The following is a 26,827-nucleotide window of genomic DNA, read 5'->3' on the forward strand; positions in this document are numbered from 1 at the left end:
AGCCCTAACTTTTCTTATACATTCTCATTTTATTTAGTTGTTAGGCAAAATCTCTGTTCAGACCCACAAAACTGTGATCAAACTTATGCCATTACAGGAAATGGAGCACATGAGAGAGTGAAAAAGCAGATATGCCAAACACATCCCATTTGCAAGTAGGTATTTTTATAACTGGCTGTGCGTCTGAAAATATTTTGTACTGGGAAAAATGAATGAACTCTTGACCTGTGATTTTTAAATGGCTAGCTATTGTAATACTTTCTTACTGGGGACCATAGTTAGAAATGCAGTCCTGATATGTTGGTGGGACAGATAACAGCCACTGTAGGCAACCAGAGCTTTGCTGATGATCAGACCAACTGAATGTGACTAGTGTAAAAATGCAGGTACTTAAATATGGACTCCTGTATGTGTATTTGGGAAGACCCTCAAAAAGCAGTGTATATTTTGATTATGAATATTTCACTCTGTTGTTTTTTAATATGCCCTGAAGTTTTTTGGTCTTCATCTCCAAAAAGCTTTTGGAAGAACTTTGTCCTTTACCTTCTGCTTGGCTGGCTGCTCCTGGGAAAGCTGGGGCATTAACTGTATCACTGATGCGTTCTCGACAATCCGTGCAATTGGGTCAGAAAAAAATTAAAATCTCTTGAAGGGCTTCCCTTCCAACTAGGAAGATTACAGGAATTCACAGGATCAACATAATTAATATGGATTATTGCAAACATATTTTTTTCATTACACACAGAAAAAATATCTAGAAATGTTTAATCAGTAGGTATCCGTATTAATTATTTTTGACCTATATTTGTTTAGGACCATTTCTCCTAATAAGCTCTAGAAGGAGTACAGCTTTATGTTTCATTTGGGTAACTGGGGGGGCGGGGGGAACAACCTCTACCCAAAAAACCTATTTTACACTTAAGATAAATTCATTTCTGTTCACTTCACATTTTGTTTTGCAAGTGGTGATAAAGAAGATTTTTAGCTTCAACTTGCATGGAATTCTTTTTTGCCTCAAAGAAAAATATTATGATTTTATTAGTTTTAGTGTTTTGTGTGTCTGTGTGTGTTTGTTTTTAAAGAAGGGCATTGGAAATTTTGGCTTAGACTTTGAAAAGTTTCAATATTATTTGTAAAATAAGGTAGCATAAAATGCTGAAGCTTTCTTCCCCAGTGCTTGTGCTCTAACTAGTTATGAAAATCCAGGTTCAAATACCTACTTCAGCTCTCAGTCAAAGCAGAGATGATGTGGAGTGTCCTGTCTCCTGCAGGTTCTCCCTTAGCTGCTTACTTCTTGCATATGCTGGTTTTTTTTTTGTTTGTTTTCATCTTTCTAATTTACTTGATACTGTTCTGTTTTAGCATATTTCAGTTAATTGGAATGGGGACTAGAACTATACTTCCCTGTTCCCCTGCTGCCAGCCACAGTGAGTACTGTAAGTGACATGTTACAGTTGTTTATTCCCCTTTCACTATCTGTGCCAATGTTTTCCATTCTGTGTCAGGTGAAAATATGGGGCAGTTACGTGGGTCTGTCAGCATCAGCAAAGGAGCTTCATGGCTCCCTTACCATGTGGACTGTATTGTGAACCACAACAGGGCAAAGAACATGTGTAAACCACCTTATTGAGCAGGATTTTATTTCAGTTGGTTCTGTTCCCTGATCCAGGCCACAGCAAAGCTCCACAGATAATTGTTAGGATAACTCCATGAGGTGAGGGAGGTTCCTCTCCTGGGGAGTGATCTTCAGGAGCATCTCTGCTGATATCCCTGCATGACAAAGTGAGCTGTACAGGAGAGGGAATCTCTACCAAGTTTCTAGGTTTATTTCATTTTTGCCTGAACCAAATGTATTTAGTGTATTCAGGTTTCACAGTGCTTTCTGTGATACAGAGGCTGTGTTTGAATTTGTTTTACTACTGAAAAAACAAGCAAACAGAGATGTCCAATTTGAATGCAATTCCAGACGTAATTCAGAATAACTAGGAGGCCAGGTCATTGACTTCTGTGAAATTAAACTGGCTGAAGAATATTATAATGTGAACATATACATAAAACTCATCTGCAACTGAATGATATTCAACTTTTTGTATGGCTGTATTTTCATGTGCAGGTCTACATGGTGAAAGTTTAAGGCCCCACATGTGCTGTAGTTAATTTTCTTCGTCGCAAAAATGGAAATATTTTTGCTCCTGCATTAAATAGGTTATCTTCTAGACCTTGCTACATTTTTCTGCCAATGCAGAAGGAGTTGAGAATATTTTGTGAAAATGTCTGATTCTGCCCTTGATAAATAAATATACTTGCAACCAGTTATCTAGTGGTAATACCGGCAACATTGTCTGCGCTAGGTTAAAGAAGGAAGGTTAGAACAACACTTGGAATAATTACCTTTCTTTTAGGTTAACAAACTCATTTTTGTTTCTGGTAAACACTTTCACAAAATGGATTTAGCTTTATTAAAGAACAATTCCAGCAGATGCTCCAAAGAGGAGGTTTCTTCTACCATCTCTGTAGGACAGCTTAGAGGCTTCTGTTCATTTGTTTCTTCTAATGCCTCATGTATTGCGGTATTTAAGAAGGTGGTGCCTACAGGAACAAGGTTATTTTTTAATGTTATTTATAGACATGTTTATTGGGTGGAAGAGATTGTATTAAAATGGCTACTTAAAGCAAATCAAATGTGACTGCATATGTGTGCCAACTGCTGCTTGTTCTTCATTTTCTTAAATTACTAATCCCATAGTGCTGTGCTCATGTAGGTTGTTTAGGGAAACAGATGACATATGCTGTAGTACTTAACAAGCTGAGGTAGAGCCAGGAAAAAGACAGAAGGTGTTTGTTTAGTTTTAAATGATACACAGTCAATGAAATGGCTTATCGCAGAAAGATACACAAACATGACATGCTTTGTAGGCAGTGGTCTAAGAGCTAAAGCAGTTAGCAATGTCAAAATGAAACAGAAGAATTATTCGACTCAACCTTTGTTGCTTGAGATAAGGAATACTTCTAATCATGCCTGACAAAGGCTAGTAAAATGGTTTATTTCTAAAACAAAGACAAGTGAGGCACACTTAGTGCATAATCTTGTAAGCCATGTAAGAAAAGAAAGGACAAAAACTTCAAGTTATGCAAACTCTGACTTTCAGCCCAAGCCGTTTACTGGAATGGTACATTCACCTCTGGATCAAGTCCAGAGATCAGGTCTCAGGCACAACCAAGAGACAGAAGAGGGATGTGGTGACTAACCAAGAAATTTCAAGAACAAAGTTATTTGAGGAGTGCAAAAGCATTTTCCTCATATTCTTGTCATTGACAAAAAGCCCATTCTCTTGCTGAGGCGCTCTGTTGAGGTCTTGGTGGTTTAAAAGAATAAAAACTAAAACTAAAAATTAACTAATCTACTTCATAGTGGAGTTATGCTGGGCTTACCACAGTCTTTGGTGGGGTTGCTCGATGTAAATGTATTCAGCGTTATTACAGCATTATGACTAACTTAGACTGTGGAAGGGTACTGCTGACACAAACTGTGTGGAGTTCAATGGAAGGAAATGCAAAGTCCTGTGGCTGGGTAGGAATAACTCAATTTATTGGTACAGCCTGAGGGCTGGCTGGCTGAAAAGCATCTCTGCAGAAAAACACCTGAAAGTCCTGGCTGACAAAAAGTTGAACATGAAGCACCAATACACCTTTACAGGAAAAAAATAATAAAAAAAAAAAGGGCAGGGGGGGTAACAACATTCTGGGCTGCATTGCAAACAGCAGGTTGAGTGAGGTGATCATTCAGGTGGCTGAAGAAGGTTTTATTCTTAAGGCTCCTTAGTTTGATTCTTTCGTCAGTTATGGCATACTGTATTTGCAGATCTGTGCTTTTCTGCTACCTTGAGCCATACTATTTTAGCTCTGTTCTGCCCTGTCAGCCCATGTTTTTAATTGCATTCATCCCCTACAGATCTGCTTTTCTGCTCCATTTCATTATCTACCTTGTTTATCTTTGTCATAATTTAAATTCTTCCTTTATTTCTTTAAAATTCTTTAAATACTTCCATTAAGTATCTAGTCATCCTTTAAAGCACGGTTGGTATCTTTTTCAGTGTGAGAGGAAGAAATTTCTAACCTGCACGCAAACTTTTTCATCGTCAGTTGAGAATTACCCAGTAGAGGCAGAAGAGAGGGAACGCAGGACCATTACCTCCCTGTATATTTGCACACACATTTTGTATTATGAAATGTGGGCCCGTGAAATCTTTTTGCTTTATCAAATTGAAGTTTATTACTGTCTTCCAGTTAGACAGAATGTGGTAATTTGTATGACTGTGTGTATTTGTATCCTTTAATTGAAACAAACCTTTATTCCAAACTGATGATGATTTTTAATGTTGTGGAAAGATTTTAGTTAGAGTACGTTAATTTTTTGAGCTGTAGGCTTTTCTGTAGATTTTTTTTTTCCTGCTTTATGGTAATTATTCTTAATGATTGAAAGATCAAATGGGGAACATTTTATCAAGCATTTCTGAAGACATACAGAATAATAACAAATACAAAACCCATGCTTTTATCTATTCTAGCTTCATTATTCATATGAATGAATTTGGAAAGGATTCTATGCTAGTATTTCATTTCCGTATTGTAATGAACATGCATGAAACCTCCTCATCATATTTTGTTACCTTTTTAATACTTGTGTAAAAATCAGAGAATATTACCCTACAGCATTACACTAGGAAACTATCTTTCACTAGGGTTAAGCAAGTGCATTTAACATTGCCTTTACCAAAGAGAAATATCCCCCACAAACTGCTAACTTCTGTGAGGACCAACTTTGTCGTAATTTGTGATAAATTCATTGTGCTTCTGAAGTTTCTGTCTAGTAATAACATGTACTTCCGGCACCATGTGGAAAGATTTTTCTGTTTTAATAAATGAGACATGGAGGAACTTACACATGATGTGCACTGTTTATAGTTGTATAGAAAGTCTATTGCAGAGGGGACTGAAACTTTAATTACAGCCCTCTGCCTCGGTGACTGTATTGTCCTTTCTCTGACTTTGCTGTGAGGGAAATTTACTATGTCTGTCTGTCTCAGACTCTTTACTTCTTGATATAATTTTAGAGAATTATCCATAATTTAATGTATTTCCACTTGCAATTATGAAATGTATACAATAATAGAATTGATGCTATCAGTAAAGAGTAAAATTTCACTTAGGTAATCTGTTCCTGCACTTCACAAAATTGTGACTGGTAACTTGTAGATGAGCCAAGAGAATCCAATTATTGTATGCTTTGGGGGGCTGCCTTCTCTTCCTGAACATTAAGTGGCAGGGTTGTATGGTAGAGTCTATGTTGCGCTGTAAGTCACTCCCCTTTTCCTGAAGAACTGAAGTTACAGTCTGTATGGGCTTTATTTAGTTTTCATTCATAGAAGTCGATCCTAGGAACTATCTAGATTTAATATTAACTCTTTTGTCCTCTGTATATTTTTTTCTTCTACAACTCTAGAGAATTCTTCAATTTTTTTGGTATGTACACAGTGTAGTGTTAAAAAAGAAAACCAAATGTTCCTATCTGATACACAAGAGGAAGAAATGATAAATGTTGGTACGCCTATTTTATTCAAAACAACATGATAAATGTAATACATGTATTTAATTTCATTTCCAATTCACTTAACCATTCATTCCATATTTACAAAAGTAACTTCTCATTTAAGTTACTAATTAAAAATTGTAATGTGTAGAGCACATCTAGGAAATGACCTTTCTTCATTTGAAGTGCTCTAAAAATTAACTTCTCATAGATTATAGGCAGCACTTCAGGGACAGGTTTTTTAATGTACTGGATATTGCTTTCAAAGTACTCTTAATTGCCTAAATTAATAATGTTTTTTTTTTTTCTTCTTTTGGTTCTTATAAGAGACAAATGTATTTGAAGCACTCTCTAAAGAATTAAAGAATTGTATCTCTGGACATCTTTTCTGATTGCTTTTTGCATTCATTATGAAATTTAAAAAAAGAACACCAAGGTCACCTTGGGGATGTTTTTTGTTTGTGAGAAAAACAAAGGAAAGCGACACTAAATCCTCTTCACCAGTTCTTGCAAAAACATGAGGACTACAAATACTGTGGTGATGTTACATCAGCTCTAGGTGGCATATGTATATGTAAAGGTAATAACTTCTGAACTGTACAATGACAGATATGTTTGTTGCAAAGTATTGAGGTAATAGTACTGTTGTGTAAACAAAGGCCAATGCAAACAGATTTCTGACCTAATCTGAAAATTAAGCAAAAGATAAGCCTGATTTGTGAGTCTGGTTTCTATTTTTTAGGAATGTAAAAGTAAAGCAGAGATAAAATCTTCCTACTTTATTCTAACTGTAAGCTTTATTCAATAATGGGAAAAAATTGCATTATGGGATGTAGATGAGTTTTTTGTACTCCATCTCTCAGTTCAGAAGAGAAAGAAAATTAGTCAGGAACTTTATAAATCACTTGGGGATCAACTGAGTATGTAATTAGCCCAGAAGAGCTTTTTAATATGTTGTATATAAGGTATGATAAATCAATTCCAGCTCACTAAGTCAAGCTTGTTTGCAAGCTTGAACTTCCAAAGGTAGTACATTCAGAATGCTGATCTGCTGGCCATTTGGTACAGAGCTCTTTGCCGTTGGGTGTCAGCATTTTGGGTCCTTAGTGGTAGCACTCGTATTAAAAAGGGAAACATGGGAAACTGAAAGATTGAGAAATTGCAGTTTAGATATCCTTAGGTACTAATGGCACTTGAAAGAAAGCAAAGTATGTGGATGTTCAGGTTTGTGCTTATGACTTGTGATCTGATGGGACGGCGATGTGCCTTTTTTCAGGCTGCATCTGCTAATGACAGAAAAAGCATAAAAATATCTCATGTTCTGTGTTAATTGTGACTACTGAAACAAATGGAGCAGGTAGAAGCCCAATAAATACCTGTGGTAATTTAATGTAATAGTATCTTTAGGAATACTTTCCTTTTTTTATTTTTTATTTTTATTTTTTTCTCTACTGTATTGTGGCTGGTATTTTAACATTAAACTTAAATATTTATTCAAGAAAAATAACTAAGGGGGCAGAGAAGACTGAGTAGAATTTGTTATGTGGTGGCCCATTTTTGTTCTTACTATTTCTTGTGTAAAGAAGCTTATAATAGGTGTAAGTTGTTTAATATAAATGCATAATATATTGTAATGATTACAGACTCAGTATAATTTTTTTTGTTGTTGTTTAGAGGGAAATTCAACTTCATTTTATTAAGAGTGTTTCCTGGAAGAACACAAGACTTGCCATTTTAATGCTACATTCTAATGATATTTTCTCCATTAGTATTTTGAAAGCCTGGCTGGCCATTTCACTAGTCTCAATGCAGTGGATATTCATTAGACAGTGATGCAGTGGTTTGTTCTGTAGACTCATATTTTGCTGTAAAAGGCCGCTTACTAGCTTGACTTTCAACTCAACTATAGCAGGGGTACTACAAGCAATTATTGCAAACACCTGCTGTGGGATTGCTCAAAGTAGTCCAGCTTTGCAGCTCAGAAGCTTGTTTTGCAAGGGCCTATTGAATTTACTAATCATCAAAAGGTGTGTTAAAGATAATAGTACAAGATTGTTGTGTATAAAGTAGAGAAACATTTTTTAACTTCTTATATTCTAATACAGTGGATTTCAAATTGAAATGCCTAGAAAACTAGTAGTGAAAGTTGTCTCCTAGCTTGGCAAAATACATATCACACATCCCCAAACTCCTCCTCCTAATGCTTCAGATTTCCAAAAGCAGAAAAAAACTCTTATTCTTAAAGATGATACGAATGTTTAGTTATGGCTGGGTTTTCAGTAAGTATTCAATAGCGTGTATAATGTTACATGCTTTTAATCTGCTTGTGATGCTGATACACCACCAAAGGTGCATGCATTGCACCAACATCTTTAGTGTGCATAGGAATACCCTAACATGGGTGTTAACCTGTGGAGATACAGGTGAAGCTCTCAGGTCTGACAGGTGAAGCTGTCATCTGCTACATGTACAGTTAGCTCACAGTGATAATTAATACATCTGGCTATATGTAGCCAGAATTGTATGTACAGTCCTGAAGGTAAGTGGGTGAAAATCAGGTTCTGTCTATGCAAGTGATAAGCTGATTTGGTAACAATAAATAAATAAATAAAATATGTGTGTGGAGGTTACATTATACACAGAAAAGCAATTCCAGGGAATAACATCTGAATATTTTTGTCTGTTTTTGCCTATTGCAATACCTGGCATAATGCCCGAGGCCAAAGATGATTTTAGTCCTGTAGCTCGTTCTTACTATTATTGGGTCTCACTGGGTGACAGTTCAAGTGACTGTACACAACTAGCAATGCAGAGCACGTTATTTCTACAGTCACTGCCAAAACCAGAATTCATTTTGATAAGAGGAAAGAACTTTGTCAGGACAAGATTTCTGATATACCTTACAAGATTAATCTCACTTTCAATAGAAAATATTTGTTATCTTAAAGCAAGAAACATGCTGCCATATCTGGGACTCTTCATAATCTCTCAGTTTGCTTAATTGCTTTAGTGTTGCTTTTATAATTAAGACCTGTTAACTTGTCACATATTAATAGTAGGGATGGCCCCTGAAACAGGCTGGTAATCTCCTGTATTTCTGAATGTTCATAGGAATGTGTTAGGTTGTTGTTACTGTAAAGCAATAGAGGGAAGTGGAAAACCATTTCTTATAAATTGCTGGAGTCTGGCTAGTAGAACACATATAGTTCTGTATTATTCAGTAGGCAGCTGATAGCTGAGATAAATATTCTTTATTCCTTATTTATTTTTTAAATGGCATTGTCCTGTGATGTGTGCTTGTTTGTGGGCTTATTGATATAAATCTACTAAAATTAGTTTTTTATTATCATCTTGTAAGACAGAAGCAAAACACTGTTTAAGAAGGAAATGTTGGACTTGCTGGAAGAGGACTCTTCTGGGTCGATTGAGCACATAGCAGAGCTTAGCAAATAGCATCCATTGAATAGTTTCTGGTTGTGGAAGCTGCACAATAATCATAAGCCATTTTTGTGGGTCATTAACAGCTAGAGATTATTTTTAAGGTGATATTCACAACAGACAATATTTTCCCTCTGAAGCCTATCAAACAAACAAAAAAAGAAATCTGATTAAAACAGGATCAGAGAAAGCATTGAGATGTGCTGTTATAACTTGAAATCTCATTAGACTATAACAAATTAAAGGCAGGGCAAATTTTATGCTTCAGCAAGTTATGAGGGTCTTTGACGTTTCCAACCATAAATAATTAGTCCATGGTGATGATTCTCCAGTTAGTTCCTCCTCTTGCAGTACAGTATGTTGAAGCAGAGCAATCTGTTGGATGCAGAGAAGCATTTACCAAATGTCATTATAAGGTAATAGGAAACTGTTCAGAGACCTCCACTAAAGCTGAAGTTGAATAACTGCAGGAGAAAAAACTACAAATTAATGGTCCAATTATACTTGCAGCAACTTACATTTAATTATTATTCAATAATTTATAACTAAGAAAGATTACGTGGTGTGTTTCACAGCTGGATTACAGATTTGGAGCAAACTCTGTATAAATTTAGGAGTATATTTTTTTCCTGGCATAGTCTTAAACAACTGTAGGTGATGGTGTTATCTTCTGCTCAGTTTGGAAGTGTGTTTAGTTTATTAGTTACTAAATATTGCTAATATTTTTATTTCTGGTATCACAAAGCAGGAAATTATGTTGCTTCACTGAAATGTTGACAGGGCTGTTTGCAGAGGTATTGAGCTGTTTGCTTTTTTCTAGATAAACACTAGTATTGTTTTTCTCCTTTGAAAACTGAAGTGGAATAAAATAGCGATGGTCATTGAACAAGTTGGGACAAAGCCTGGAACAGATCTATTTTGCTCAGTGGTATCTCGATTAAATGAATTAGATCATTCTAAACAAGAAAACCCACCTGTCCAAACAACCTCTAAAGCAACAGAAAGCACCCCTCCAACAACAAAACAGAACAAAACGAAACAAAAAGATTACCACCACCACAAAAATGAAAACAAATAACAACAAAACAAACAAACAAACAAAACCAACAATGCTACACTTAAAACTTGCCTGTTGGAGTCACCAGATCTACACAGAACTCTACTATTTTTTCATTAAAATGTAAACAAAAGAATGAATGTGATTTTCTGTTATGGTTTCTTTTGTGAGGTAAACTCTAAAAATCCGGAAAATAATGTGTTCCCTACCTTAATCTAGAATATTTTTTTCACATGGAACTCTCCAGGGGGACTTCATGTTGAAATTTTCCATCAGATGTCTGAAATAAAACCTTTTTCATCATCCTTTGCTCCCCAGAGTGGTGATGTTAAATAGTGTGTTCTCAAAATTGAATAATATACATTTACTTAAATTACTTGAAAGGATAGGATAAAAGTAGATACAGCAAAATAAATAAATAGTTTTTATTCTTGTTTTCTACTAGATTTATTCATAGGCTTTTTGGGTGTGAGTATGAATGTAATTATAGCAATATGAAGGCTGATAGACTACATGTTTCTTTCAAAAATATTAAATGGGCAGTCAAAAGATGACTTAAATTCTTAAATTGGTCCAATCCTCTAGAGATAATATTAGAAAGCTTTTTGATCAGAAAAGCCCTGTGTCATAGAATGTTTGCTTTCACTCCCCCCACTCCCCACCCCCCACCACCGAGTACATCTACAGCATGCAACACTGGCTTTTTATTTTGTAAGAGTTCATCCATTCCTGCTGTTTTTTCCATCAAAGTTTTCATCTGTTCATGGGAAAAAAAAAAAAAAAAAGTAATTGGTTGTGGTAGAAGTCATTTGAGGGTCAAAAATCAAGGAAATAGGTTGTAAGTGGGGAGTAGGCATTAGGAATTAATGTTAACCCTTAAGGAAGAGAGGTCCTGGAAATCTGATGAGCCTTTGGCTCACAAAATGAAAACAGCATCTAAGCCATTTGAACTGTTTCTCTTCCTAAGCAAAGTAGATTATACCTTCACCTCCCTACCTCCTCCCAACATTTTGTTTTGATACAAATATGCTTGTAATTATGACATGATATTTTTTATGTCTCATGAAAGCAAAGGAACGCTGCTCTGGCTTAGACTCCCAGCAACAATAAGCAGCCTTAGGTTCTACAGTAAACATTATAAAATGAGAAAAAATGAACCAAAAGCAAGAGAAACATTACAGATAATGGTGCTTGTATTTTGTATGTAGTAGGCACATGATGATCGTTAGTGGTATGAGGTGGAAAATTTGCTTTCTATAAAAATAGAATTTTGAAATTGTTTTAAAATCTTAATGGCTGCTTTTTTGCATTAAAGTCAATATTGTAAATATTTTGTTGGAATTTCTGTAATGCTTTTATTGAAAACCTTAGTAAGAAATTTTTTTTTTTAAAGTATTTTTAGTGAGGGGGAAATTTCATACATTGTTCGAATGTTTGCAGTAAGAAAAAGAAAGGGGAGAGAGAGGAGAGGGAGAGGAAGGGCAGAGTCCAATATTTATTAGAAATAAACATAAGGTAAAAATATGAGAGAGCCTACAGGGTCACTGCAAAAACAGGGGGCAGAATTCTTTAAAACACAGGTGGGATGGAAAAGCTCTTCATTTGTGGCACTTTCAAGCAGCTCTGAGTGGGATGTTCGCAACTGCTTTGTTTCTCTTTTGTTTGGTTAGGTAACAAAAATAGTTTAATTCTGCACTCTGAGAGCAGAAAGAGCAATGAATTTGTGACATTGTGACTTAAGCGTCAAATCGTTTTACTTCTCCCTGCTTTTTTATATGTATTTGTTCCTTTACGTGTACTTTGTCAGTATTGTTAGAACTTACACGCTATGTGGCTGGCTGAATATTGATGTGCTCCTAACTCTTGCTGCCAGGTGATTTCTTAAGAAATCTACTATTGCTTTCTTCATTTTCTTCATTCTGCTTAAAGTAAAAAAAATAAAAAATAATCAGTAATAATAATAATAAATGGGGCAGGATAAAGCAGGAGCTCACAGGCATGGTGTGCCTCTGGCTTGAATTAGTGACCAGTGTCTCGAGGGGCATGGCTGGTTGCTGGCACACATGAAAGCCCATGTCACAGCTTCTGTGTTCGCCATGGGAACCAAGTTAAGTTGGCACTGGAATGGGCTGTAACCAGATCTAGTTTTCCTACTGTAGATATACTGAGAACCAGTTTGGTGTTCTGAGAAGACTGTGGCAGTTTTAATTTAATTTTAATATCCTGAGAACAGTATTGAGACTGAAGGCTGTGTCAGTAATAGGCTGACTAAAAGTAATTGGTCTGCAGGAAAAAACTTTTTTTTTTTTCTTTTTACTGATGGTCTGTGAGACTTCCTGTAGAACATTTCACAGTCCCCCTTATCTGAAACCAGATACTGCAATAAATTCACAATCCAGTCTGCGTGCACAGAGTAGAACTAGCAGGACCCATGTCATCCCCAAGAAAAGTTATGCCAGAGGATTCACAAATGAATTCTTGGTTTCACAAGAGATGAAACGTGCTGTCTGAGATTACTTAGTTAATGCTCCCTGGTTCAGTCATTGTTTGTGGTGTTGGGCAGTTCTGACTAATGTGGAAATAGCTTGTGGCCTTTAAGTTGGAACTAGGGATTAGTGCTCTTCTGTGAATGTAGGTGAATTGGATGAATATGGGGGATTGAAACTGATGCTACCTCACTTAGAAAGTTATATACAGATTTAGCTTAGGTTGACAGCAGCTGTGCAGCTCTAATGAGTATTTTTAGAATGCTATTTTCTGAAAAAAAACTGCAATGTATACTCATGTAATTTGTTATGTACGCCTTGCACTAATCATAATTATGCTATGTGTCCCTTTTTGGAGTTGCTAACTGTAAACTTGGGGGGGCATTCCTGAGAAGGACCAGTGTCTTATCTTTTCCCCGTCTTAACTCTGCATTGGATGATTTGCACTGGTAGCTAACACAGCATGATGAGCATAGTGCATAGCCTTTTATACCGAAGTAGTAAGCCAAAACTTTTGGTTTTTTTTTCTGTTTAGGAAGAAGGAAGACCATTCATTCTGGATTATGCAAGAAGTGGTAGTTGTCCTTGAGGTGGAGCAGACTATTCAGTCAAAATCAGCAAAAAGAGAAGGGAGAACATGCCGCTTTTGAGGATGAAGCTACGCTTCTTCCTGTCCCTTATGCGACTTACAGCCTCTCATTTAGAAGTGCTGTGTGGCTGGAGGAGCAGGTAAGAAAACTTCACAGGTTTCTCAGAAAAGTGTCATTTATGTATTTATTTTGTCTGATGCATGTATAATATGTAACAAACTTTGCAAGTCTGAAATGGTGGTGTTGTATGTTCTTCAAGAGACCTGAGGGAGCTACATTGTCTACTCTCACATGAGAGAATGAGCTCTGCGGTTCAGTTGCCTTTCCAGAATGTGGTTACCGTTCTGCAACAGTAACTATTAGACGAGGGGATAGGAACCTCTCTCCTGAAAGTGTGAGTAAATCCTGTTAGATAAAGCAGTTATCTCATGAATGTATTTAAGAGGTGCTTTCAGGATAGGGATTTATGGTTTTGTTTTACAACACAACAGGAGCCTGACCCTAATCAGGCATATCTGGACTCTTAGCTCTTTTTATTTCTGTAAGTCACTAACTGACTGGAAATAGCTTGAATCAGTAAACATAAGAAAGTTGATTCATGTTCATATGCAACATACTTTCTCATTTCTGCATATTTATATCCTTATACACTGCTGTGTTAAAAGAAAACCTTATAACACTCTTAACCTCTGTATAAAACATGTAGTTATGTTATCAGAGGCCTTAAGGAACAAAACATTCATTATATCCAGAATCTTCAAATGCATTAATATAAATATCAGTTTAATGGTTTAGGTTTTACAACTGTGGCATTGTTCTATCATGCTTCTGAAATGAGAAAAAAAATTGCTTCTGCTGTTGCTGGTAGACTTGCTGGTTCCTATAGTGCTTTTGGAAGATTTGGAAGATGCTATTTAGTTAAATTCAGATTCAAAGAATTCTTTTCATGCAGTTACGTGAAACAATTACATTCAGGGAAAAAAAAAAGAGAGAGAGAGAGAATAAGGACACAGGGTGGATAAGGTCAATTTTTGTAAGCTTACAGTGTATACAGCATTTTATAAAAGACGTCCTGGAAATATGGTTTCAACTTTTTAAAGCATAACTAGCTTTGGATCAGAAAACTATGACAGGGAGGCTTACCACTCTAAATTCAGTCATATAAATTGATTTGCTATTGGGGTTTGGATTTTAGTGATTGCTGTAGAATTTAGGGCAATGTGATCTGGATCTGTTTAAATTTCCAGAAAATATACCGATTTACCACTGTGTTGGAACTGAAATTGTCAGGAATCCTATTATCTTCTAGGGTGCAAAAGTTGATGTCATGAAAAAGAAAAATACTTAAATTGTGATTTCTCAAGACTTGTCATGGGGGTCTAGTAAAAGATACTTTGTCTCTCTAGAAACCCTGGCTTGCACACATTTTTCACTAAAGATGTGAATTACAGTATTTCTTTTATTCAGACATTTCAGTAGATGTCATGCTGTTTGTTTATAATTATAAATCTTAATCCTTAAAGGAACTATTTTGTTATCAAATTAGTCTCTGCAGAATACGTGCCACAACAACATTCACTAGTTCATCAAGGGTCTAAATACTAGACCCTAAGTTAAGTTGAGAAAAATCCCATTGACTTGAGCTGTATAGGACCAAACCCCAGACCCCTAAATTTTCTTTGAGGTTGCTAATATTTTTAGGGTGGTACCTAATCTTGTCTTAAAATTTTCAAGAGACAGAGAAGTCAAAAATAGTGCTGTTTTACCTCCAAATTCTCTATGAAATAAAGAGAACAGAATGAAGTGCCTGGAGGGATTGTAGTGTTTCCAGCTGTCACTGAACAGTAAATTGTAAGCATTTAGCTGAGGCTGAGAGATTTTTGCTTCTGTACAGGAATAAGCGTAGCTCAACCAGAGCATAATATGTAGAAGTCAGAGCTAACTTAAAAAGAATTATCGAAGATAAGTTATGGAAAGATTAAAAACCTTCATTTTTAGCAAAGCTGATGAGCTGTTAGAAAAATATGACAGCACTGAAATGAAATGCTGCCATGCAAGGATTTAAGGGAATCTGCAAATTGTAACATGACAAAGCAGATACCTGCCTTTATCTGTGTAGCTAATGACAAGTGATGATAGTAATTTCTGAAATACTGAAGAAACAGGCTCCTTTGAGAAACAAGAAATTATTTTCTATGAAAATTTTGTAAGCTATATTTAGCTGAACTTTAGCTATAGCATACTGACACTTGAAACACCCTAGAAAATACTTGATTTCAGACTAAAAGTTGAACAGAAACCTATCATGGTCTTAAGTATTTTAACAGGTTCCATGATTTTTTTTCCTAATCTACTTAATTTTTTTTTAGAGAATTCTGGGTTCCAATACTATAGTTCCACAAGACTATTTATTTATTTTATTAATTTATTTTCCCTCTTCTGCATGTTGTGAGGGAAGTAATCCATACTTCTAAAGTAACAGATGAAGCACAGTGAGGTGCCAGAGGAAAGGCAAACAGTTTTAATGGAGTAGGATTCTAATTCTAGATATTCCAAGTCAGACTCTTTCACAGTCCACCATTATTTCCCTTACGTGACTTATGATGTATAGCAGGTAAGTTAGTATCTATGTACATGTGATTTTTTCTAGGCAAAATTTCATTCCTCCTTAAAGCCAACTTCCTTGTGAAAGTGATTTTCCTTGTTTATGTACTTTGAAACTAAGGAACAGTAGCTCATGTTGGGCAATATTTATTGTACCCCTTGAGGCAAATTAAATGATTAAATACGAAGAAATTTTTTGGATGTTGTATTGGACAAAGTCCTACCACCACAAGTGATTCTACAAGGAGTCTGCGAAGATGGAACACAAGTGGATTCCGTATATACACTTGCACCTGCACCAATCATAGGAACATGGGCATCAGGTGCTTTCACCCACTGTTTGATTCATGTCCCAGTGCCAGTTCTGTTTACAAAAAGTGGCCTCCGATCACTAGCTTTCCATGATCGTTAGAAAACAACACAGTGGCATTTCTTGCAAACCCTTCCTTTTCCACAGCCTGTTCACCAGCTGTGAACCAGAGAGAGAAGAGTTTTAATGACCCTCTGTACACTCACTCTCATTAACTAGCACCTTCATTGAGGTCTCTTGGAGTCTTTTGCTATGTACACTGGATTTTTCCTGATTTTAGGAAATCTGCCCAGCACAATGGTTCATAGGTTAGGCAAGAGTCTGAAATGAAGCTGAATAGAAATTTACAAAGAATAACTACTCAGACTAGGACTCTTCAGCCACAGAATGTAATAATGCCACCTTGACGGTCCCTTTCAACATAAATCTGAACACATTTAAATCTATTATGTTAAACTGTTCTTTTTGTTTAACAAAGAGAAGGTAAAGCTTGCTTATTGTTAGTTTCTTAAGAGGTTACAGTGTAAGTCTGTGTGGTTAAATATATTAAAAAAATTACTAATTAGGTTTTCTGTAGTAATAGTTGCAGTTGGAATTATAGAGAATCTATAGAGAATAATTCATGTGACCAAAGTATTGTAGAACTTTCATTTTTGTAGACATATGGGACTGGGAAGAATGGTTTGACATGATCTTGTCTCAATATTGCTAAGCAGGCTCTGACGAAAACCATTAGCAGTTTTTTCACCATTTAAAACAAAAACAAAAAAGGCAAACAATGGTTTATATGAAATACAAATCTCATTGAAAAGTGAGAGTTAAGAAAAAATTCTGCGCTGCCCATAGCAAAAGGAAATGCTTAAGGTCCGTCATCCATGATCATTAGTTAAATGTTGATTTCATAGTGCTCTAACACATCCTTCTCTGATTTTTTCCCTGCTTCACACTGAAGTGTCAATCAAGAAAGCAGATATAAATTGCTTCAGGTTGCAAAATAAAAACAAGAAAATAGTTTAAAATTTCTAATTAAAGCAGAAAATAAGGAGCTAATTGTAACTGAAATGAATTTATCTAAAGTACTAACAGTTCATGGTAACCAAAGCTACTGCGAGTGTCACGTTCTCAGTACGAATGCAGCTCCTTAGTTAGCATGATCTTTTGTTTTTGTTTCTTTTCCTTCAGGTCCAACTGAACACATCAAAGCCAATATTGCATTATAGAATTCTAATGAGACGAAGCATAAAACCAATCTAATGTTAAAAAGTTCAACATGCCTGTCTCTCATAGGAAAACTTGTAATTGGAGTAAAAATATTGAAGAAGCAGCGTTCCATTTTTCTATTTACGCTTAAAAAGTTGAAGGAGATGTGTTGAGAATCCACACAGCCTAGAGATCTTTAACAAATTGTCTTTTGGTGGTATAAGGAGCCAAGTGTGAACTGGAGCTGCATTATAAAGTTAGTGAACCCAGAAAAACAAACATTTAACGCATGCAAGTCAGCTCACATTAGCCCTGAGATTTCTCCAGTGTGGAGCTGGCAGTTCTTTCTGATCGGCCTCGCCTTAGACACATTAGTTGCAACAGCGAAGTGTCTCGCTTTACAAATAAATAGTTTTCAACCAGAAGATAAGAGGTACTCAGGCAGGTAGCTAAAGAATTTTTTAGGTGGCAAAAAAAAAGTGAAGTTTCACTAAATACTAATATATTTCATCTTCTTCCATCAACTTGCAGGCCTCTAATGCTGGGAATTAACAATTCATTGAATTCAGCTGTGATTGCTCTGGATTCAAGTAAAATTTAATAAACCGTAAACCAAACGAAGTTTTCTTTTTAGCCAGATGAAGCGCATAATTTTCCTCCCTCAAGTATTGAATTCTGTTGATAGTAATGAGATTAAAAATTATTCAGAGTTAATCTAAAATAAAATATTTACCAAAAAAATCAATTTGAATGCAAATTGGAATGACTCTTCATTAAAATGAAAATACATGTAAGCTTGCAAATTTTACTTGCCACATACTGACTATGGAACACAGTTATCAAAACAAAACTTTTCATCATAGAAACAATAATGGTGGTTAAAATGGCTTTTAACAGCAACAGCACTAACCACAGTATTGTCTAAAGATTCACTGGGAATCTCTCTAAGGATATCTGCAGTGTTTGCTTGTGACTCTGGAGGCTTTGTGCAAAGCCTGTGCATGTACCCTGTTCACTCCAGATAGGCACCTCTGTGTTAACGAGCATCAGAGAAACTGCTTATATTTCAATTCTTTTATGACTTTGAAGTTCTAAGACTGCCTCCTTGATGTGGCACATACATGTGTCACTGAGACATAGCACAAGAGCAGGGAGAATTGACAGTCACAAGTGCAAAGCAGGAAGAAAAAAAAATTAACGAGATCATGGTTTTAAAATTTCATAATTGTGTCAGCTTCCCTACAAATTTAGGAAACACAATGCTAATAATGTATTTATGTTATGAAGAGGCGGGGCTGAAACAAAATTAAAATGTGTTGCTGGGAAGTACCAGTATACTTGATCTGTTGAGTAGATTCTAATTAGTCCTTATGAATGTGTAGCAGGTGATTGTTGAGTTTCTGTAGAAAGTATTGAGTCACAGGGTGGGAGGCTCTTATACTTTAAGCTTCTCAGAGGTTATTGCAGGAAATCCTTAGCTGCTAAACTCACAGAGCATCCTCAGCAGTCATTGAGCTGAGGAAGTGGGTATTTTGAGTTTCCAATGAGGTGTGATACAACTAGTGGGACCTCAGTGACATGTGCAAATTAAAAGCGATGGATGAACAAGAAGTGGAAGTGCATTTTTTTTCCCTTTGGTGATTGGTTGAAGCCCCATATTGGTGGGTCTGAGCCTGAAATGTCAGTGTTCTGGTTTTGTATCACTCTGATTTGCTCATGGAATTTCAGGTTCTGGAAAACAGCTATGGCAATATTCTTTTAAAAAAGAGGATTAATGTCCTTTAAATTTAGTGCTGCATTAATTGCAATATAATCTTTGTTTTATAAAGTTTTTAGTATCTAATATAAATTTTGTGGCTTTGGTAATGTTTCCTCTGGGAACATTTTTGGCCCTAATAAGTTTGGCATCAACAGAAATGTTCCATCATTCAGTGTAATTGAGTTGGCCAATTAGCTGTATGTAAAGGCCATGCCTACCAAGTGCTGAATGTATGAAGTACACTCTTTGGCAGAAGCAAGGTCACCTGCTCCATATGTTTGCTTTCATTAATAATGTACACATTTCATTGAACATAAAGCTAAATTAACCTAATTATCTGTGACAGCTAATTTTCTTAGTGATAGGGAAGTGTTTAGGGAGTAGATTTTTAATATAGTGAAGGATCATCTGTAAGTTAGAAATTGCAACCTGAAAAATACATTAGTACTTGTGAGGAGAGCTCACGAAACAGGTCAGATGAGAGAGCAAATTAATAATTAAGGATGCGAGAATATATAGAAGAAATAGTTTAGGGCCTGGAGGAAATTGGAACTTCTATTTCATGTTTGTGTGGTGGTTGCTTTTTGTATTATTATTTTTGTTGTTGGTGGTAGTTTTTTTTCTTCTTGAGAGAGAGGGAGAATAATTCACAAGCAGAGGTCAACTATTTTGTAAAGAAAATGCAGAACAAGTCTGGGTGGCTTCTTAACTTTTCAGTGCCGGCCCCTAAGGACTTGGGATGGGAATATTCATGTATCTTTAATGCATCTCTTACCAAAAATACTGGGGTTCTGTCACTGAAAGTGTCTGAAATAGCATCTTATTCTAGGAAGTGTTAACAGGCAGTGTTATTCAGTTAACAGGCAGTTCTCATTTTCTCACTCCTCTCCCAGCTGCTGTAGCACAGCAGTTTTGTTCTCCCTTCTTTCAATCTGCTCTCCCACAGGCCCAAGCAGTGTCACTGGCTTAGCTCTGGCCAGCGGCAGGTCTCTTTTGAAGCAGCTGGAGCTGGCTCTTTTCTGGCATGGGGCAGCTGCTGGGCTCTGCACACAGCCCTTGAAGTGTTCCACTTTACCTTCGTCCAGCTCTTTGCCAGCCTTCACTTCATTTTGCATCTCTCACTGCTCATCAGCATTCCTTCGTGGCAAATTCCAAGGGGTTGTAGATGGAAATGTGACAACATGCACATTTTGAAAGGAGAGGTTCAACAGAGTTAAGGGAGCAGGTCATTCCACTTTGGTTTACCAAGTAAAATAAATTTCAGAAACAATGGTCTCTCTTACTGAAAATGTTTTTATTTGATGCAGTAAAGTTGCTACTGTTTTTTTTTTTTTTTTAAGTGTTTTAATTAAATGCTATTTTCTAAGGCTTGAGGTATCAATGGGATATCTTCTAGAAACCCAGTGATGACAGCATCTTTTGCTTTTGTAGCATGGACAGATATTTATATTTTATGTAAAACAAGGTAGCTGACATAATTAGACAGTAATTTGTGACTTCAAATGTAAACGTTTTAGGAGCTGCAGAATGAGAAGTGAGTGCTAATTAGAGAGCTGTTAGCCAAACGTATATAATTGGGAACAGACTGACAGACTATTCCAAACAGCAGGCTATTTATAACTCCACGCTGTTTTAAAATTATATTTTGTTTAAAAGACTTTGGACAATGCATAACAGGAGAGTTTGATGATTTGATTTGCACTTTAATTTCTTTAAATAAAGTGAAACCTTGCAAATGTGAATGCTACACAGGCTAGCTGTGATAATTAAAAAGTATTATTAACTAGATGACTTTGAGGCTGAACCATTTTGTAATTTCTTTAGGAGTGGGGACTCCCTGAAGAGAATTGTAAATTCAAGTATTACTTAATTATGCTTTTAACAATAAAGGGCAGTTTAATCAGCAGCCTCTCAAAAGCCCTTGTCTTGTAGTCATTTATTCTAACAATGAAAATGTCAAGAGATACTTACATTATAAAGTCTTCTGAAAGTACACTGTACCTATTCACAGGCCCTAACTTTTAGTATAGCTGTTCCTCTGGACATTTACCTTTCAATATTCATACAAAAATATTAGTTTAACTGTTTTCAGCTAACTGAAATGTGATTTACTGCAAGGATTTTTTCCTTTTTAAAGGAAAACTTAGAAGATATTCGGGCATTGTGATCATTCTTATGGATAGCGTTGAGAATGTGAATTCCAATAATTGCCCTTTAAAGAATGTGTTATGTTTCAGAGGCTGGGAAAGCTAAATGTACTCTGGAAACAATTTTAAAGCTTAATAGGAGTTTTTATCTAGATCGTAAAGGGAAATATAGGTTAGTTTCTTTTTAGGAGAAGTCATATGAGGTTCTACACACTCATTTTGAAAATACGCGCATATACTAACACTGTTTATATCTCTGGTTGGTAAATTTAAATAACTTACCCTGTAGTAAAAGAGACTAAAACAAAGATATTAGTCTCTATTGCACTATGTTTTTCAGTACCCACTTTTTATTATTTTGTTTTGTTTTATTCTTCTCCATGTGTTTTTTAACCCCTTGATGTAGTATCTTATATTTTAATTTATTCTAGAATTATAAGTGAACTGAGTGGGGAGAAGAACTGGCCACACAAAATCCTGAACAAGCAATTTTACTGAAGAAACTAGACAAGACAGGAACTCCTTTCTTGTAAGTGTGACTCTATATTATATTTCTCCTGGATAATTCTGTTCAAACCTAGTCAATATTTTGGCTTGTTAAATGTGTGTGAACCCAGATTAACTGAACACAGTTAGTAAATTGTATAGATTCGCACTGCTATTACTGAGCAATTCTTTTAGAACCAAAAGCTCTGTAAGTCTTTGTGGTCCTGGACTGATCATAATTGCTAGTTAAAATTTAAGCTACTTTAAGATCTCGATGTTTGTCTTCAGTGACCTCGCCATATATCTTTGAGTATGGACTTACATTTTGTTGACATTGTGGCGTTTTGATTAATTACCCCATAGCTGAAACATGTTGATAGAAATGTTTCTTTGACTAATTTCTGTTATATCGGCGCATGTTCAATAATACTTGATTCTGATATTTCATAAACTTCTGTAATTGTAAAGGGATTAGTTGGAGGTTGGTTTAGACGTCCAGAGTCTCCCTATAAAAAGGGAAAACAAAAAATAGAGCAGCCTTTCTTTAAACCCCTACATTTAACATCTGTTTAAAGATGACAGAAATTATAGACTTTAAGGAATTAATATAATACAAAGTAACAATTGACAAAATTTTAATGACTATATCTGTAGTTAGTGCTGGAAAAAGTGGTATTTTTTTTTTGTTCAGGAAGCAGAATTGCTATTCAGAAAATGAATCATCCTGATGTAGAAGCCGAAGGCAGAAACAGCAGATTTAAACCAAAGTGCTCTTAGATTTCTCAGTTTTGCTGTGAATCAATCACACATTGACAAGATTGTGCAGGTACAATGTGAACAGCATGACACAGCTCTTCTGGCAATGTCACCTCTGCTAGGAGCTGCTAAGGCTATTTATACATAAACTGGAATTCTAGTTGAACAGCAGCATTCCCTTAGTTTTAGCTTTGCTGATGAAAGAGAGCTAGTTCAAATAAAATACAAACACCAGAGACTCTTGTTTTCATTTAAGTGTGTTTTTATTAAGCTTGACAGCTGAAGCTATCAAATAATTTTACTCTTTTAAGCTTTCTAAAACTAAAGACAAAATTCTGTCACATACTCAGAGAACACGTGTACAGATGCAAGCCTTATCAGTTCCTTCTTAAGTTAATAGGAAGTTGATCAAACTCTAGAATGATGTGAGAGACCTCATAAAACACAGTAATATTTCAGAAGGAGGTAACTTCTTAAAGCCCCTTTGTGATCAGATGCCTAAATCTAAAACTACAGGTAGCATAAGGATGGTTCATTTAGGACATATATGATTTGAGTAGTACACTGAGAGATGTGTAAGGAGAGTTTGGCAGTTCTGGGTGTTATGTCATTGGACAGTTCTGTACAATAAGTCTTACCACTGGAAGCATATGAAAAGGTTCTCTTAATCAGATTCTCTTGATTCATTATTGCTGAAAAAGAAAATTAATAGTCGATTAATGATGGCTGCTTCTATCAAAATGCAGAGTAATGGTTATTCTTAATCTGTGGTGCTTGAGGGAAGGATAAGACTTCACCAAAATTTTATTACAAAAATTTTTGTTGCATTTACTCTGTCACTTTCTATCCTTTGGTAGTCTTAAGTTGTTTTGCCTTTAACTGTAGCTTTCCTAATTGAAATAACACATATTTTTTGAAAGTAAATTTTGAATACAAATTGTTCAGTGTGGAAAAGTGCTTTCCAATTACAAATCTAGAAAAAAATTAAAGGGAAAGTTGAATATTTTTCTTGGCTATTTTGACAGTTCATTTTTCCTTGACGCTCTTAATTCTCTCATTAAAGGTCTCTGGCTTATTTTAGCCTTTTCCTATTTCCATTGCTTATCCAAGGGTTTAGTTGTTTTTTGTTGATTTGTTTTTAAACTATTTTGTTTTCATTTTTATTAACGATAAAGACAACCTTGGACATGTATAGTTTCTTATTTGCCATTTCTAGTAAGAGGAAGTTTAAATGTGCAAATACTGGAAGAATTTAAGAATGTAGATCACAAGTTTCAGCAATAACTATGAATTCATAGTGCTTGCTGTTAAGCACTCGTTTCCAGACATCTAAAAACCAACTGATTTCAGATTTGCAAGGCTTAAAAAAAAAAAAAAAATCCAGTGCTTTTCAGACTATATTAGTGTTCTGACATTCCTGTTGTGCGTTAGAATAAAAAATAAACCTCATTACCTTTTTCACAAGCAGTTAATTATGAAAGCAGTGGGAGTAATTAGACTTGTTTCCAATCCATGGTTAGATTCTCTTATCTAAAAAGGTAAATCTGCAAATGCAGATTAAAGTTTTTCTTGTGCTTGGGATGTTCATAACTCTTTCTCTGGTATATGATGAGAGTTGGATTCATATTGCAGGCTTTAATAATGCATCTAAGAATGTAATTAACTTTGAGATGCCAGTGCAGTTATTGTTGATTGAACTTGGCAGATAAATTCAGAGATTTCAGAGGCACAGGTGGGCAGATGTGAATACATGCAGAAATGCACATGTCCTCAGAATGTGCCGATTTGCCTAGTTTACTTAATCTCATGATAAAGACAGATTGAGAGACAGACACAAAATTATGAGCAATAATATCACTAAGCAGTTGTCTGCCATACAAAATACTGAAGTTCATGTTATTAATGATGCAATACACAAGTTACAAATTAGGTTTCTCTTGTAAATTCCTGAAGAAAATATCTGTCCTGGTGTTGGTGTGTATATCTAATAATATGACAAACTTTCCACAAAATTTACTGCAAAAGTATTGGTTTCTTACCTTGGGGTTGTGATGAGGAAAAAAAAAAAACACCTCCATAGTCCTTAGAAGTGGGTCTAGATGGATCCGTTTGGACTAGGCAGGCGCACTTTTGACCACATTCATGACTAGGTTATTTAAAAAATACAGGAAACACAGATCAATTTCTTCATCTGAATAAGCATATGATAAAGGAAACTGCTCTAATTACTAATGAAAGGGCAGCTGAGCCATTTGAATGAGAAGTCAGTTGACAACATCTGTTCTCTTCAGATACTTCTTTATCTCTGAATCTCCTGTCTTCAGTCTCCATTTTTGATTCATACTTTGTCTTCATCTCTCCATTAACATTTCCCTCTTCACACATTAAACACAGTTTTGTGAACGTATTCTTGGAATTCTACCTGAGATGGCCTATTAAGCATTATAATTAGTCATGACATCATGAATAAGCTGGAAAAAGCCAATTACAATGCATCTGTGAACAGTAATGAATTCTAGAAACACAGATATTAGAAACAAAATATATTAAACATTTTATAGTATAAAATATGCTATAGGGACATTACAAAACAAATGAATTTGCCAATAATATTGTAGACATAAAGTTTAAAAATTGGGCAGTGTATGTTTTCCACAAAAAAAATATCTGGTTTAATTTAAAAAAAAAGTGCAAATAGGCAATGAAAGGTACTTAGAACCCTCACAATTTATATTTTCTCATCACCTAATGGTATTTTTAGTATGTATGAAAGAAAAAAAACAGACTAAAAATATCATTAACTCCATAAATGAAAGATTTTGATTGACCAGAATGGAAATTTCATAGAAAAGGTAAAGACATTAGGTGTTTTAATTTTGTTCTTAAACTTCAAAATTTGTCGGACCTAAAAACAAACAAACAAACAAAACACAAAACCACCGCCACCAAAAAACTATTTCCAGTGATGTTAATAACTAGCTAATCAATGTTTAAATATTCACATCCCTTCTTCCCCAATCTAGAAAGATTTACATGCATTATTTCCTTTTATTAGATTACAAACACAGTTTTGTATTTTGTTCAGTACACTTTTGTTCTTTTTTAAATGAAGCTGATTTTAAAGGTGAGGTTATAACTGTTTTGTGACCTCCTGTAAGCAGTAGTTTGATTCAAGCCAGTAGATGTATGGTGTAATTTCTATCATAAATTAATGATTTAAACTTGAATCATAAAGCAGGGTGACCCATAGGATTTTTCTGTCTCTTGTGGTCCCTCTTTCAGAGCTTCTGCTGAATTTGCGCCTGGAGTTTGTCTTGCTAAATGCTTGCGAGGTTGCCATTAAACAGTACCTTTTGGAAACTTTTTGGAGCAATCTGGCGTGCCTTTCATTTTAACAGACCTCATTGGGATGTTTATACAAAAGGGCACATTTAGCCTAGACTTAAAAATTCTTGACGTTAAGCTATGCCTCCTTGAAAATAAAGCATGTTTTGGATTCTTGGATTCTTTTACCACCTTGTGGCGGGAGGATTTATTTAAATAACTAAGCTGTCCAGGTTTAGAATAGGATTTTTGTCATCCTAAATTTTGCGCTATGCATGAACGATAATTTACTAAATCCAGAAAAAAAAATCTGGATGCCTTCTAGTAACTGGAGATTTATTTAGAATTTTTAATTTTGCTCTTAAATCTTAATATACTTGCAGTCCAGTGTATAACTTTGAGTATACCATGAAACTGAGCTTTTCTCTTTTATTTTAGTATAAATAATGAACTTGCATTGAGGTGCACTCAGATTGAATGAATCATACTGACTATGTGATTGCAGTGGTTACCAAGCCTTTTTGATTTATGCACCCCATTAGTAAAAATAAATAAATTCTGAGCATTCACCCACAATATGTGTATATGTACACCACTGTTGTTTTAAGCACATTATAAAATATAAACATTGGAATTTAAAAACCTGAAAATAAACAGCCATAAGAAAATATTATTATTAAATTACTTTTGAGAGCAAAAAGATTAAATACTGTTAAAATCATTACAAGTAACATCGTTATTAAAATTATAATATTTTTAGTGAGAAGAGTATGATTGAATAGGCAACGTATTTGGAAATCTTGGTTTAACATTTCGTGACACACTGATTCAAAGGTCAGGTTCCAAATTCGGTTTACTGTAATACTTGGATTTAATGACTGTTGTAGACGAAAAAGCTGCCTCACAAAGACACACAGATATAAATGGAAGAAGTGCATTTTTGGCTATGCTTACAAACTCATAATATTCATTTTTGAATCCTATCCACCATGTGAGAGTTTTTATTGAAGTTTGGCTAGTAAATTTCCATCCTCCCTGATGCCAGCCAGTTGCTCTGGCAATGCAGTCAAAAGCAGTCAA

The 26,827-nt window shown here is 35.3% G+C and overlaps 1 protein-coding gene across 8 annotated transcripts in view; it reads left to right on the forward strand.

Annotated features, from left to right (window-relative positions):
* The window catches only part of LOC308176799 (uncharacterized protein), a 521,877-nt gene that overhangs the window by 21,622 nt on the left and 473,428 nt on the right, over nt 1-26,827 (forward strand). For 7 of the 8 annotated variants that reach the window (XR_013938632.1, XR_013938633.1, XR_013938634.1 and 4 more), the window contains exons 2-3: nt 13,107-13,300; nt 21,613-21,710. The gene's annotated coding sequence lies outside the window, so the exon portion shown is untranslated. Of the gene's footprint in view, nt 1-13,106; nt 13,301-21,612; nt 21,711-22,358; nt 23,558-26,827 lie in introns of those variants that run through there. The other variant, XR_013938639.1, reaches the window with a different exon arrangement.

The sequence above is a fragment of the Anser brachyrhynchus genome (assembly GCF_964034855.1).
Source record: "Anser brachyrhynchus genome assembly, chromosome: 12".
In the NCBI taxonomy this organism is placed as follows: Eukaryota; Metazoa; Chordata; class Aves; order Anseriformes; family Anatidae; genus Anser; species Anser brachyrhynchus.